This window comes from Leptidea sinapis, chromosome 20, assembly GCF_905404315.1.
Source record: "Leptidea sinapis chromosome 20, ilLepSina1.1, whole genome shotgun sequence".
Lineage (NCBI taxonomy): Eukaryota > Metazoa > Arthropoda > Insecta > Lepidoptera > Pieridae > Leptidea > Leptidea sinapis.
The window spans coordinates 2,870,832-2,888,256 of NC_066284.1; the positions used below are offsets into that span (position 1 = coordinate 2,870,832).

At 36.9% G+C, this 17,425-nt stretch overlaps 1 long non-coding RNA gene across 1 annotated transcript; it reads right to left on the minus strand.

Annotated features, from left to right (window-relative positions):
• Nucleotides 1–2,189: 2,189 nt before the first annotated feature.
• LOC126970278 (uncharacterized) lies at nucleotides 2,190–6,007 on the minus strand. Its single transcript, XR_007730597.1, has 3 exons — nucleotides 5,863–6,007; nucleotides 5,488–5,671; nucleotides 2,190–5,416 (listed from the first exon to the last, which is right to left on the minus strand). It is a non-coding gene; the product is annotated as an uncharacterized LOC126970278 (long non-coding RNA).
• Between the last annotated feature and the right edge of the window lie 11,418 nt (nucleotides 6,008–17,425).

Here is a 17,425-nt window from a genome sequence, read left to right on the forward strand (position 1 = left end):
GATGAGCCTACAAATCATCATGATGGGAAAAGTTGCAGGAAGAAGAGCCGTCGTGGATCTATGGAATGACTAATTGGGCTGCGGCCCAAGGCCTGGTCGATATAAAGGCTGCAGCGTCTATTGAAAACAGAAAATACTAAGAAAAATAATATAACAACACAACTATTGCTTTCATACAGTTGCATTTTGTTTGTCTGAAGCATTTTTCTATGCAGGTACCAAGCATATCTTAAACTTTACTTTGACATAATAGTAATTAAATAAGGATGTATGCAGGGCCCTAAGTATTATTAAGAGCCCAGTACCTCACTAACTGACGTCACGTCCTTGCGTTTTGCAATTTACTTATTAGTGATTATATATCAGACTAGCTGACCCGGCAAACGTTGTTTTGCCATATAAAGTATAATTCACGCGATAGTTTTATAAGTAATAAAATATTGCCTATATTATAGCCTGTACATCATTTTGTTCTATTGTCAATAGTTTTTGCAGCGCACGCAAAAATAGGTTTTCGATTTTACACCTTGTGTTACAAAACAGCAATTTTATTACGGATCCCTAATTTTGAAAAAAAAAACATAGCCTATAGCCTTCCTCGAGAAATGGACTACCCAACACTGAAAGAATCATTCAAATCGGACCAGTAGTACCAGAGATTAGCGCGTTCAAACAAACAAACAAACACTGCAGCTTTATAATATTAGTATAGATTCGTTATGATCATAACAAATTAACAACAGATATGCAATCAAGCTTCTATTAACTGGATATAATATTACGAATGATTTCAAAAATAGATTATTAATTATAAATCTAGATAACAGAGCTTACGTCAGTATAGACTGATAATATTAGGGCATCGACTTGGCAAAGCAACTTGTAAACAAGATAAATCGTGGGCAATAAACAGATATAACAAAGTGCTCGGGGCGTTACGACTGACTACATGAGTGTAGCAAAATACAATGCCTCTTTTATGACTTTTGCTACATCAATTATTGTATTCTGTTTATGTAATGGCCGTGAGAGGCGCTGTAGGTTCATATGCTCACAAATATATTCATTTCAAATGCTAGACGGTAAGGTGGCTCTAATACCAGTGCGAGGCTCATTTGCACAGGATGCCGGCTAGATGATGGATACTACAACGGCGACTATTTCTGCCGTGACATAGTAATGTGTAAACATTACTGTCTGAAGGGCGCCGTAGCTAGTGAAATTAATGGGTAAATGAGACTTAACATCTTATGTCTTAAGGTGACGAGCGCAATTGTAGTGCCGCTTAGAATTTTTGGGCTTTTCAAGAATCCGGAGCGGCACTGCATTGAAATGGGCAGGGCGTATCAATTACCATCAGCAGAACGTCTTGATCGTCGCGTCCCTTATTTTCATAAAAAAAACAACGAAAGTGGCTTGAATCATCGACCATCAAACTATCTCTGATGAGCATGGTTCTTTGGCGTTGGGTAGACAATGTGATGCTAACTGGATGTTCTACTGCCACATTTACACTGAAGAATTGTTTAGGTTGATACCCGCAGCCGTATTTAAATCCGACATTATGTCAAAATACGAATTTCCTTCCACATAATGATGACATCTGGCATTCTTTAAGAGCTCTTTTAGCGAGAAACTTCTTGCCCCGCACAGCTATTCAATTTCCGTCTGCAGTTTACCTGAACCAATAGGGACGTAGGGACTCCCAAAAAAGTCCGGCAATGTATCTTTTGACCCCTGATATTGCACATGTCCTTAGCTTCATCAGGTCCCATCACGTGGGTCTCTTGCCCGATAGCCCCTCATACAGGCAAAAACTCCGTAAAGCGACGCTTACCCATATAAGCTCGGTCTCATCAATCGATCTTCTCCATTTTTGTTTCATGTTACTCCAAGACCTTTTTTTTAGATTTTAAGTCGGAGCATGCACCGTCGCTAATAAACACGATACTTCGACTTACGAGGCTCGTTTTAACTCTACACGACCTATATATATATATAATAACCGAAATCCTTCGTACTCACCAGAGCTGATCCCAACCGACTACACTAATACTTTTCCCGCGACAATTTTTTATATACCTAGTCCAATGACCACTGCCAGCAACAGCTATTTTGCATTTTTAGGCAACAGTAGCTCGTTATTGTTATTTATGAGATGATAATGAAAATGTCTTTATAATGCGGTATATTATAATAATGATACGGCAAAACATACAAAATCTATATATTAGCAAGTCATTCAGAAGTGATGAAGTTTTTGTAATAATATCCTATATATAACTATATAATAATACTATGCTATATTTACATTTTCTACAAATTGATTCAAACAGTAATCCACTTATGCACATCTCTTACTAATATTATATATGTGAAAGTTTGTATGTTTGTTAATACATATCGGTAAGCCGGCTGTACTGGTTTGGTTGGAATATAGCATACTGGTAACATTTCCATATTCAAATTCAACTATTTTTATTCAAAATATGATTTAAAATCACTTATTGAACGTCAAAAACTACCACCCATTCAAAAGAGACTGCCTCAGACCTGAGAAGAATGGGCGCAAGAAACTCAGCGGGCTTTTTTTTTTAAATATAAAATATGGATTACAATGTGATATCGTACAATAAACATTTATAATTAAAGAGCCTGAGGGTGTTCGCTCTATTTTCAGTCCGTGGTGTCATTAAGAAAATCGTTTATGCTATAATAACCTTTCGTAACACATTTGTTTTGTACATTTTCTGGGATCATATTGTAGAAGCATATACATCGCCCAACAAAAGACTTACTAACTCGACCTAACCGAGTAGTAGGCATAACAAGTTTATGTTTGTTCCTCGTGTTAACATCATGAATGTCACAGTTTCTAGAAAATTCCTTAATGTGCTTATGAACATACAGAACATTATCAAAAATGTATTGAGAAGCAAGAGTCAAAATGTTTATTTCTTTTAATTTTTTCTCTTCATTATTCTTTAGGACCTAGGTTATAAATCGCGCGAATAGCCCTCTTCTGCAACACAAAGATGGTATTAATATTGGCCGCACTGTCCCATAACAATATACCATAGGACATAATACTATGAAAATAACTAAAGTATACTAATCTCGCCGTATCTATGTCAGTTAACCGTCTAATTTTCTTAACCGCATATGCTGCAGAACTAAGCCTATTCGCCAATCCTTCAATATGGGGCCCCATTGCAATTTGGAATCAAGAGTAATGCCAAGAAATACAGCAGATTACACAGGTTTTACCACCTCTCCATTTAATAAAATATTCGCATCTACATTTTTGACATTTGGCGGGGTGAATTTAATATATTTGGTTTTATGACTATTTAACAATAAGTTATTGGCGCTAAACCAGTACACGATGTCAGATAGAGCATTGTTTACTTCGTCATATAAAACTTGGCTTCGTTTACTTTGAATATTAGTGAAGTGTCACCCGCAAACAATACCACCTTGTGTTTTTTTCTACAAGGTTAGGTAGATCATTTATATAAATTAGGAAGAGGAAGGGTCCAAGAATAGACCCTTGTGGTACCCCCATACCGAGAGGAGTCCCAGGAGATCTCCTTCCATTCACCTCGACCCTCTGAATCCTATTATTTAAATATGAGATCAGAAGATCGAGTGCAGGTCCTCTTATACCATAGTGACATAGCTTCCTGACCAGCGTTGAATGTTGAATACAATCAAAAGCCTCGGATAAATCACAGAAGATACCAAGTACATTCTGCGATTCCTCCCCGGCCTCAAAAATATTCCTGATGAGTTCAACACCTGCATCGGTAGTCAAGCGTCCCCTAGTAATGCCAAACTGTTTTATATGAAGTAACTTATAAGTGTTAAAGTGAGTAAGCATTTGGCTTAAAATATTTCTTTCAAAAATTTTACTTAGGGTCGGTAACACTGAAACAGGGCGATAGTTATTCGGGTCAGAAGTGAGTCCCGATTTAAATATTGGTGTAATTTTACTATACTTCAGAAGGTCAGGAAACACGCCATGTTCAATACAGCTATTAAAAACTAGTGCTATGACGTCAATAACAGAACTTATTATTTTTACAGATATGCCCCATATATCAGCAGTTTTTTTCATTTCTAAGGATCTGAAAGTTTTAATTATTCTTGCTGGGCTAACAACACTTAATTTGAAATTTTGGTTACATTCCTTAACATTTTCCAAAAGAAGTGACTCGGCAACACTGGTGGAGGAGACAAGGGTGCTTGAGATGAAAACTGGAATGTCAGAAAAAAAACCTCAAAAGCAGAAGCTACTTACTGCTCAGAGTAATTTTTGTATTGTTTCTTATTAGATTATATTCAAACTTGCAGTCTTTCGTTCTTCCAGATTCCCAGTTAATAACTAATGATTTCAAGTAAACTTTATAATAAATAATGATTCCAAGTAAATTTTATTTTATTTGAAGCATTTTTAATTATTTCTCTAAAATGCATTGACTTCGCAATAGTACATACTTTCTAAAATAATTTTGAATATTTTGTCACATATACAAGAAAAGATACATCACAGTTACATGATGATCTCCAACCATTTAGTTCATATAACCGTTGTCTGCTCCTATGAATACCAGCTGTTGCCCAGTTGTTAAATGACAAGAGACCACCCGAGTTGACTGTCTTTGAAGTAAATATAGAAGCAAACTCTGTTTTAATTATTTTAAATAACCATACAATATCTCATTTGGAGTACTATTATAATTCAAATACAAGTTTGAGAGTTTTTCCGAAACATTGCCTCTCTATTTCTCCATTCGCCTATTGTTTACCGAAACAAACAAAAACTTTTTAGTTGAAGTACATTTGTTAACTTCAATATTAAAAGAGGCTAATTGACCAAAGTGGTCTGAGCTCAGTTTACTAATTATTGACTGTGAAATAGGTTTATAATTAGTAAAAATATTATCAATATAGCTTTGAAAGGTGCTGGTTACTCTAATACTTCGTATGTATAACATACAGACGCTTAAGGAGTAGTAGGTAGTAGTTTACTTCCAAGTCATTTTTATTTGTAACAGGATAAACACTTACTCAGTATTAAAAAAATCATCTATTCGGTATTAGTACCAAAATCAACCCCGAGACTTTCTTTGCCTGTTAAAATGCCTTGTTGACGATGAGCTATCATCGAAATATGTTTTCTCCTTAAGCTAATTATAGTTTCTTGTAGCTTATCGCATTTTTTTCTGAGTCTGTTATTTTGCTTTGCCAAATTATAATTTTTCATTTGCAACTCTTTCTTTTCCAACAACATTTTACTGATTCTCGTTTTGTAATAAGTTTCAATTGGATTATCAAATATTAATTCCTCATCCGACAAATTTACATCGTTAAATGAATCGCCTTCAGAAACTTCTTTCTCCGAGTCTTCTTTATGCTAAAAATAAATATAGGAGCATTTAATTTGGTTGCGGTTACATATTTAGTACTTAAATCATTTTGGAATACCTTAATAACTGGAACCGCTGTCCGCTTCAGTCTTTTAAAATTTTTATTCGTCACATAAATGTCGTCTTTCGAAAAATGTTTGGAACAAACTGTACTGAACTTTGTCGGCATCCAATCATCTTCACTCCGCTGAATTCTGACAACCCGAGTCCATCTTTCTTTCCACAATCCGTCTTTAGGAAATCTAAAATATATTAATAGAACTATCATGGTAATAGTGAAATAAAGAAGGTATTCCTTCCTTTATATTATGAAAACAGTAGCTTAGTATTATTATTATGTTTAATTACATTTTTAATTGTTGTTATTACAAAAATATCCTATCATCCTCCAATTACGCGCTATGTAGGTATTTTAAGAATAATCAGTACTTACAAGTGAAAAGATACTTCCTGCTCGCTATTTAGCTTCCCAGTATAAGTCCTGCACTTTCTGAATACACAGGACGGCATTATCGCCTATCGGCACTTATTAAAAGTGTAACGTCCCGATATCACGTCTTACAACGTTGCTAGCTGTTTCGCGACTGAAGTTGATTCGGACTGCGAAGTGCGGACAATTAACCTACTTAGGGCTCGCCACACAGCGCGGGGTTTGAGTTTCAAGTTTCAGCACTTCTCTGGCTTCTTAGTACAGTCCCCAGCACAAGTCATAAGCATATTTATAATTAATAAAAGTTGTGTGGAAGAATTCACAAATACGTTAAATAAGAAGTCAAATTATGGCAAATCTGTAATAGTTATATAAAGGGATGTATTATATGAAACCTTGCTGTCGGAAAGGGATAATCATATTATAGCAGAAGCTTTAAAGTTAAGTCGGAGAATAAGTCTTCCATTATTATAATTAATACTTATAATAGAATATTTTGGCGAGAACTTACAGTGTCGGCAAAAACTACGTGGGATAAGTTTTGAAAATTGCTGTTGTTTTTAAATGTATTATTGTTTTATTAGAATAACATAGCTGCATATAATAAATAAAATAAAATAAAAAGCCTTTTTATTTGCTCCTATGAACTAAGTAACATTTTGTTTAGTGGATTGATAGCCTATGTCACTCAATGAAGATGCAGCTTTCTATTGGTGAAAGAGTTTTTGAAATCGGTCCAGTAGTTTTTGTGTGAAAACATTACAAACATACATATAAAAACACAAATGTTTCCTCTTTATAATATTAGTTTATATTAGTGAATTGAAGAATTAGACGTGAAATATACGCAACGTCAAGTCATCGAGTAGTTAAAAGGTCACTCAATTACCAACAATTTGAGGAGCACTGAGTTGCACGCAGTCAAATGGTACGAGCTGTTACTTGAGTCTGAGATCTATAGAGGCTAGTTAGACTTCGCTCAGACTTTACTTACGTAAGACTTTACTGAGGGTGTTAAATGGCGTAAAAAGTCTTAGTACGCTGTATAAATATCAGCTTGAGACTAGAGTTCAGGGCAATACGCGAATATGTGCTCTGGCTTCAATTATTACCTTGCTCCATTTTTGACCCTACCGTTTGTGCTTTAAAATATGAAAAGCTTTTAAGTTATATTTTACCTATTAAACAAATATCCATAAGTTCTTTATCGTTATATTTCGCTAAATGACCGCAAACTGCGGTCAAAATTACATGACCTACATTGATACTTACATTGTAATCGAGTTAACATAATAATACAAGTTTGCATCAGCTCGTTATCTCATGTGTCATTAGTTAATTATATAGTTCATAATATATCAGCCTCTGTGAACTGCTTGATCCCCTGGTCTGGCTCAGACACATCACGGTCTTCAGTATAGCGAAACTCTCTAAAAAAGCGATTCACTCGATTGTATAAAACGTGCAGTCATTGATAGATTGACACAATATGACGGCTATAATGTTGTAAAATACGAAGATGGCCGAAATCCATTACATTTTAAGCAACTGATCGCTTTCAAACTTAGCCAGATTATACTTCGTCGCCATATTGTAGTTACTATTTAAAACTCAAGTGACTGCACGCTTCATACTAAACTAAATTTAATTTTTTAATAAGGCAGTCCACCATCTTATTACGTAGTATTTACATCCTCTTTGTGCGTCTTCGCATATACCCTATGCGATAGAACTAAGCGATAGAAATATATGCCATAGAGTATAGGCTGTCACTGCTAAGCTGCTTTCACGACTTATCAGGCCCTCTCACTCACACCCTAATGATATTCACACACAGAACACGCAGCTGTGATGAACTGTGAATCAATCGGATAGCGAAATTGTAGTTGAAAGTTAATGTTAACACACATATTTTTATTTCAACATACAAACAATATGGCTCATACCAGAGGGGTGGGCTAGGGTTGCCACCCGTTCTCTAAAATAGTGGTGTACTCTGTTTCTTGTACGTGTACTTTATTACCTACTAATAGTGAAGCTAAAATTATTTTTTAAATAAAAATGACTTTCGAGCACATGCCTTCGATGCCCATTAATATCACATAAAAAAATCCATCTGTTTAGATACTGAGCTAAATGTCCTAGATGGTTAAAACCCTAAGCCATAAGCGTTGGGTGTTTCCTTATGTAAAGTGTATGCTTACAATATACTAGTGTATTGACGAACAATGCGTGCAAGAGAGATGTCATCTCTAACGGAGATACAGCAAGATAGAAAAAGAAAGCGAATCTATTGTTACCGTAACCGATTTTGATTGACATGTCATAAACAGTCACAGCCACGTCAAAATACTGTGTCTGTGTGATAAGTTTTTAGCGTTTTTTTTTCGAGAAGGAAATGGCAGCCCTAGGGTAACTAACTCACTAGCCTGGCTTAAACTTCAAATCAAACCATCTTAGTAAGTAACTTTTACCTGGACATATTTAATGAATTATCAATCAAATTATTATTTAAACTCTTTATTCATGACCAAACCACCCTACAATTAATTTACCAATATTTTTTTTTGTGGTCGCTTATGTCACTGTTTCTTCTTGAGCATATTTTATATTAGTTTTTTTTGCTAACTGTACCGCTGTTATTTCAAGTACAGTCCGCCATTTTATTCATTCCCTAATCCCCATTAACAAGGCTTATAAAAGTTATAAGTAGGCACCGCATTCGCTTCGTTCGCGAAGAATAGAAATTATCGATCAGTAAATCGGATATTGACCACAAGTGGAATCATATTTTATTATTTGCTAAACACATTTTTATTTTTAAGTGATTTCGTCACAGCTGGTATTTTTTATTTATTTTATAAAAGTGCAAAAACGATTAAAAAGTAAAAAATAAAATAAAATAGAAAATATTTATAAATAAAGTAGTTATCACTATAACATAGTAAATCCAACTTTTGTAAACAGCGTTGTATTATTTAAATTTTCATTGAAAATATGTAAGTAGAACTTATACGTATAAATAGTTATAAATACTCACGTAAATATTTATTTGTGACAAAATTTATGCATGATGGGGCATTCAAACCCTCGCCTCTCGAGATTACACCGGTAAGAGCCCATTCAAACTAGGACGATTCGGTTTCCGTGCTAAATGGCAAAATACGGAACCCATATAGATTCGTCATGTCTGTCTGTCTGTCCGTCCGTACGACACAGCCACTTTTTCCGAAACTATTAGAGCTATACTGTTGAATCTTGGTAATTAGATCTATTCTGTGAACCGCAATTCGGATTTTCACACAAAAATAGAAAAAAACAATAAATTTTGGGGTTTCCCATACTTAGAACTGAAATGCAAATTTTTTTTCATCAAACCCAAACGTCTGGGGTACCTATGGATAGGTCTAAATCATATTGAGGTTTCTAATATCATTTTTTTCTAAACTGAAAAGTTTATGCGAGAGACACTTCCAAAGTGGTAAAAAGTGTTTGTGTGGTGAAAAAACTAAAGAAATATATGATGTGCATTACCATGTAAACTTCCACCGAAAATTGGTTTGAGTGAGATCTAGTTAGTAGGATGTCATAAATCGTAAACCGCAATTTACACATTCAATGTTACTTGCTGCTACGGAACCCTTCATGGGCGAGTCCGCTCGCACTTGGCCGCCTTTTTAAATGCTCATGTTCACACGCTTTACTAAGCTCATTTTATTTATTTGTATTGTCTTTTAAAAATATATCGTGTTTTTGACGAATCGTCAAAGATGTATTCCGTGTGAATGCGCCCTACCACCACCAGATCAACGGATCGTAAGCCAATCGTAGAACGTGAACAATTTGCATTGCGGGAAGCCCCGTTATATTTTTAAAATAAAAAAAAGTACCTTGAAAATCGGTGCAGTCATTTCAGAGATTTGCTAGAACAGTGAGACAACGTTTTTTAAATAAAAATATTCTATAATCTATACAAATATTATAAAGAGGAAAGATTTGATTGTATACATTGAATAGGCTCCGAAACTACTGAACCCACTTGAACAATTCTTTAACTGTTGGGAACTATCCCCGGACATAGCTGTTTTATATTTTCAAAAAAAAAAGCGATCCTTACTCCAAACTTAAACATCATTAATAAAAATCTTAAAATATACTTTAGATCGCGTGCGCTGCGAAAAGTATTGATAATAGAATAAAATAATGCACTACGACTTTGCAGAACACATCATTAATGTACAATAAGTGACATATATGTTATATGTGTAATCTTATTTTTTAATTTAATTTGAACGCTACTCGTGCTCAGTCCTGTGTGTACGCGAACGAAGTCAGATCAGCTTCACTACATATTATAAAACAAAGTCCTCCGCCGCGTCTGTCTGTTTGTCTGTTCGCGATAAACTCAAGAACTACTTCATCGATATTATTGCTGTTTTCACCAATGGATGGCTCTTGAGGAAGGTTTTAGTGTATAATATGTAAAGATTTGTATACTTTTACGATATTTGTTGCAGGTGTAGGAAAAAATAAGCCGTTTCGGTTGCTTTCAACCAAAACGCTATACGAGATATTATAATAAAATACTATATGGTGGAATTGTGTATCTTATATAGGTCTATAGAAAAGTCCGTGATGGCAAATCTCTTAAGGATAACATACAAAGTAAATTAATTTATTAATTTTAATACTTAAAAAAATTGGCAAGTATAATGCGGTAATGTAAAAGTTGTTGACACAAATACGATATTACGTTTTTATTTCATTTGAAACTCATTAAACTTGATTACACATTTCCAATGGTTTAAGACTACTTACTTCATTATTCCCAAATACTTACATCATTATAATTCTATTGACAGAACAGCGTCGGTCGGTTCAGCAGTTATTATATAAAATCAACATAATTTCAGTATATTTAGATTTTAAACAAAGGCTTTTTTTTTATGATAATAAGGGCCGAGACGAGCAGGACGTTCAGCTGATGCTAATTTATACGCCCTGCCCATTACAATGCAGTGCCGCTCAGGATTCTTGAAAAACTCAAAAATTCTGAGCGGCACCACAATTGCGCTCGTCACCTTGAGACATAAGATGTTCAGTCTCATTTGCCCAGTAATTTCACTAGCTACGGCGCCCTTCAGACCTAAACACAGTAATGCTTACACATTACTGCTTCACGGCAGAAATAGGCGCCATTGTGGTACCCATAATCTAGCCGGCATCCTGTGCAAAGGAACCTCCCACTGGCTCAGTTTATACTGCTTGAAATAATATTTCACGCAGCGCTGGTTTTCAGCCATCCCCATCATCCTAAGTAGGGATATAAGGGAAAGAGGGCAATTAAGTAGTAATACAAAAAAAACACTAAAATCTAACCTTTTTAGGCTTCCATAGCCAAATGGCAATAAACGGATAAACCCATATTGATTCGTCATGTCTGTTTGTCTGTCGGTTCGTAAGTCACAGCCACATTTTCCGAAACTATAACAACCATACTATTGAAACTTGGTAAGAATTAATTTTGGGGGTTCCTTAGAAGAAAACCTTAGAACTGAAACTCAAAAGTTTTTTTTTCATCAAACCCATACACGGTGTCTTTGGATTGGTCGTCAAAAATGATATATATCTATATATATTATAATTTTTTTCTAAACTGAACAGTTTGTGCGAGAGACACTTCCAAAGTGGTAAATATATCTTATCGACGATGACTTATAGATTAAGTATTGTCAATATTTTTTGCATTTGTCGCGTAATGCATTATACATACTTTGTTATCAATGTAGACCGATGCACAGCGTTGGCTGTCCGTTCAAAATACTTACCAGAGCCTACAACAAACATGCATCAATGCTTTGTCAAGGGCAAACTCATCTGAATGGCAAATGTGTATTCTGAAGTAGAGTTCAACGAACTGCTTAGAAATACATCGACCAAAGTTTAAACGATAACTTAGAAATTCATGATAATAATACGTATTAATTTTCTCTCAAGTCCGTATGCAGAAGGCGACTTAATACGTTAGGTACAATCGTACAAATCTAAATTAGCACATTTTTTTTAGAACACTTTTTAAGAACTATTTTACTCTTACATAATAAGTATAAGAATATTTATTGCATTGCGTGGTATTTTATGGAAATCCATAATATAATCCAAATGTTATAACTTATAAGTCAGCCATTCCGCCACTGCACAGGGATGATGACTCGCTGGCCCATGACGCGAAAGAGAAAGCTGATCTCCTGGGCTCCCTCTTCGCGTCCAACTCGACTTCGGATGACCAAGGTGCACCACCACCGCATATATATGCCGGAGGTAAAAATCCGGCATGGTGCCGTGCTTAAGGCGCTTCTCACCTTGGACATTCACAAATCGAGCGGGCCCGATGGCATTCCCCCGATAGTGCTGCGGACATGTGCTCCGGAACTGGCGCCGGTCCTTACCCGTCTTTTCCGGTTCTCCTACTCATCAGGCGTAGTCCCGAAATTATGGAAGGCGGCTTTAGTGCACCCGATCCCTAAGAAAGGTGTACGCTCAGATCCGTCCACCTACCGCCCCATTGCCATTACCTCCATTTTCTCCAAAGTAATGGAGTCGATCATCAACCACCAGCTCTTGGGATACCTAGAGGGGCACCAGCTGATCAGCGACTGCCAGTACGGTTTCCGTCAGGGTCGCTCAGCTGGTGATCTTCTTGCGTACCTCACCCATAAATGGGCGCAAGCGGTTGAGTCGAAGGGAGAGGCGTTGGCGGTGAGTTTGGACATAGCGAAGGCCTTTGATCGGGTGTGGCATAAAGCGCTTATAGCGAAACTGCCATCCTATAGGCTTCCCGAGAAGTTGTGCAAATGGGTCACTAGCTTTTTGGCTGATCGGAGCATCAAGGTTGTTATCAACGGTGCATGCTCCGACTTAAAACCCATAAACTCTGGTGTCCCGCAAGGCTGTGTGCTATCCCCTACGCTGTTTCTTCTGCATATCAATGATATGCTGCAAATCAGCAATATTCATTGCTATGCAGACGACAGCACGGGGTATGCTTCCTACACCGGCCGTGCCAACATGTCCCGGGATAGCGTCGACGAGAACCGGATCAAACTTGAGTCTGAAATCGAGACTATGCTTTGCAAAGTCTCGGAATGGGGCCGACAAAATTTAGTCCAATTCAACCCCAAGAAGACACAAGTTTGTGCGTTCACCACTAAAAAGTCTCCCTGTGTCGTATCCCCTCGATTTGAGATCACTCCTCTAACTGCCACAGCCTGTATTGGCATACTTGGCGTCGATATATCGAGCGACGTTCAGTTCCATGGTCACTTGGAAGAGAAGGCCAAACTGGCCTCTAAAAAGCTTGGTGTACTCAGTAAGGCGAGACAGTACTTCACTAAAAGCCACCGCCTGCAACTTTATAAGGCGCAAATTCGGCCTCACATGGAGTACTGTTCTCACCTCTGGGCGGGTGCTCCCCAGTACCAGCTTCTTCCATTTGACCGCATACAACGAAGAGCGGCTCGAATCATCGACGATCAAGTCATCTCTGATCGGCTTTATTCTCTAGCATTGCGTAGAGATGTGGGTTCTCTCTGCATCTTCTACCGCATTTATCACGGGGAGTGCTCAGAGGAGCTGTTCGGGTTGATTCCAGCGGCCGAATTCCACCATCGGACATTACGTGCAAAGTACCATACGCATCACGTAGACGTCCGGCATTCCACAACCGCGCGTTTTCTTCGAAATTTCTTGCCTCGCACAGCCACTTTGTGGAATCAAGTACCAGCAGCGGTCTTCCCGAACAGATACGACTTAGGGACTTCTTACCTTCAAGAAAAAAGCATACTCCCACCTTAAAGGCCGGCAATGCATTTCTTGACACACCTGTTGTTGCGGATGTCCATGGGCGGTTGCCTCACCTCTCCCCATCCCGTGAGCCTCTTGCCCGTTTGCCCCCTCTCATATAAAAAAAAAAAGTTTTCTCGAGTGTTCCCGCTTAGATTTGTGTACGACTAATTCTTTGAATACAACGCCACGCAAAAGCCTAAGAGGATGTTAATACTACGTAAGTGGCGGGACTGCCTAAGTAAAAATTAAAATTTTGTTTAATATGAAACGTGCAGTTATTTGATATAAGTTTGAAATAGTAGTAATCACTGTATCGCGATTGGCCACGAAGTATAATCCGACTGAGTTTGAAAGCGAACAGTTGCTTAAAACGTACTGGATATCGACTATCTCCTTTGTTTACAAGATTATAGCTGTCACCTGTCAATCTGTCAATGACTGCGCGTTTCATACAAACGAGTGAATCGCTTATTTTTAGAGAGTCGCTGGCAATAGCCGCGTACTGACTGAGCGAGCAGCCGCCCGAGGCAGCCGCACAAGGCAAATCCTTGGTCGGTCAAGAGTCAAGACGTGCCTCGCCCGAGGCAAACGCACGCGATGCCTCGCCCGAGCGTGCCGCGGCCCGAAAAGAACGTTGTCGGTTTTTGTCCATGCTGAAAAGCGCTTCGGTAAGTTTGCCGCGCGCACTCAACACGGTTGTGTTTTGCCTCGCTTGTTCGACGAAAGAATCTTTTTCTGTTTCTAATAGTAAGGGTTTCGTCAATATTCTGAACTTAAAATGCCAAAGGCGTTCTCCACATCTTTTCCTGCTCTGGACAGCCTGTATTTTGTTTTCTTTTTTGGCTATAGCTTTCCGAACGTACGCTCTCATGCAAAACTGGTCATAATATATACCTCGTTAGGCAAACCGGGCACCGGCAAAAGCTAAGATTAACGAAGTATTACTGATCTAGTGTTATACTAAATACATTAATTTCTGCCTATCGAGCAATGGGTTCGTTCCTTGCTGTAGGGTTTGGCTCCAACTTTTTGTGGACAAAAGACCTAGGTTCGTCTCATTTCAGGGAGAACAAATGGAGAGTGCAGAAGGATAAAAGATAATACTTACATTTAAAAATGTTTCTATCAAACAAAAAAAAAAGCAATACAGTGTAAACTCCACGTAATCTCACTCGATCTAATGACGATCTCCGTAAAGCGTCGAAATCTATTGGCTTTAGTTGGTTTAGCTTGTCTTCCATACAATGATACATTGTACATAACATTACACCAACTCTCAATAACGACAACAATAATTGAGTAATAAAAAGTAGCTGAAATTAGTAAAAACTGCACAGCTATGAAGCAGCAGAAATTCGTTATTTTGATTACAAATTGGGATTGCTTGCACATGTAGACTGTTGTTGACCATGACTTATAAGTAGGAGTCAAGTTATCATATTCTTAGTTGCTCACAAACATTCAATTTTCGATTCAGTGAGAAAAACTGACGATCAAGAACAAAGAGATGAAGAAGATGAGACGAATGAGCCTGAGCCTCCAAGCATTAAAGAAGCTCTGAAGGCAGCCAAATTATTGAAAAATTACTTCCATTATCACCAAGATGCCTCAATATCGCAAGATATGAATAAAATAAGTAATAAAATACAACAAAATTGCAGAAAAAGACGTCCGACAAAAATAACAGACTATACGCAATAGCGTTCACATACGATTATTTTTTATGTGCATAACTACTAACACTAGTCTGAAATAAACTTTTTCTTTTTTTTGTCTCCATTTAACGACAAGTGTCTATAACGCTATAAAATGCACAGTCCCTTTAGTGTCGTTATATAGAGTCTACACTGTATTATAAAAACGTATGATGATTATGTCTCTGTTCAGTAACATTACATTTTCTGGATATAGGTAGTACTTGTACTTTTATATATTCTTTGGTTATAAGTAGGTGCAAACAGGTAACGTCTTGTGTAGCAAAGGCTTGAATGGGACCTAAGGTCGATTTTTGTAAAAATAATATTGTAAGTACATCGACATGAAATAGAGTTCAATTTTATTCGATCATTTAAAAATTTCAACTAATGAATTCCGGCGAACCACCGTTAATACAGACCATGCAGTTTGGATTACACATTTTCGGTTTAAATTTGTAGTAAATCTGCTGCACTGATATAAAAAGCCTTAACAAGTTTTACTTTATACATTTTGTTTATATTACTGTTTATTTTTATTAGATTATTGTTACCCTTCGCTGTGATTTAAGTACGTTCCTAGTATTTTTGAATTACTTAATATATTTTAAATTTAGACTGTGTCAATCTGTGGTGTCAATGTAGTTAATAACATTATTGAGATTCACTTTGAGAGTTCAGACAAGTTGAGACTAGAAGTGAGCGCTTTGTAAAGAATCGGCTTTGATTGTTATCCACGCGGTTGTCTATCTCTATCTCTGTCTTGCAGTACCTGCCTACCAGCCTTCTTCGTATAACGTCATACCCTCACCGCACCCCTCACCACTCACGCCATCACACACAAAGGCCAAGAGGAACTTAGTAACTTACAGTTACATTCCGTCGGTGACAGTGTGTGGACGCTCCGCAGCTATACGTTCAATACATAGTACATTCGTATAATCTTACGAACACGTTTTTCAAACGCACATGAATATATCATCTTGCAATGGGTCGTACAATAGCAGCAGAAGCTAAACAGGTCATATACAACGTCTACAGGTTCTTTAAAGATAAAAAAATAGACCCAAGTACATATGAATACGACAATGATATTAATTTATACGATACTGTTGTGAAAGCAACTGGCGTCTCCTCTAAAAATGTGGCCTATATTGTAAATGAAGCTAAAAATATGGAGGGTGATGTTGGTTATGTAATAAAAGGCTCAAAAACCGATCACAAGAAGAAAATAGTAACCGACCAGTCTATTGAAAATGCTATTAGAAAAAAAATTGCGGAATTGCAAAATCGCCTGGAAGGCCCGACAATCTTGGAATTGAAAGAAGCTTTAAAAGAAGATGGAATTTTGAATTGTAGTATGGGTAACATAGAATTATTATTGAAAAATTATTGCCTCAAATTAAAAATGGATCCACTTAGAAGGTTACCAGAAGAACAAGAAGATGACCAATGGAAACACAAATATATACAATTAGTTAGAGAACTTAGATTAAAAGGAAAAGCTGTATATTACATTGATGAAATTTTCTTCAACATTCAAAACTTGCAATCAGGGGTGATGGAAAGTGGAAAAACTGACCGATTAGTTATTGCCCATGCTATGGAAAGTTCTCGGTTCAATGATGGATCTCCGAATTTATTCTACTTGTCCATGACTTCTTCAAAAAATGATTTTGAGAAATCTAAAACTTATGACACTTTCCAGAAGTGGATTCGTCAAAAACTACTTATCTCATTGCCACCTCAATCATTTTTTATTATGAACAATGCAAAAAAGTACCTTGATGATGCGGAGAATATTCCAAACTCATTCTTTACAAAAACGCAAATGCAAGATTGGTTAAGAATACATAGCGTCTGTTTCTGTATAAACAGACTCAATGAATGCTGAAGAATTATGGGACCTCGTTTGGAGTTCTCATGAAAAATCTTTTAAACTTGACGAATTGTTAGTAGCTGAAGGACACATTGTTCGTTATTTGCCTCCCCAGTGTCCAGGTCTAAATCCTATCGAATTACTTTGG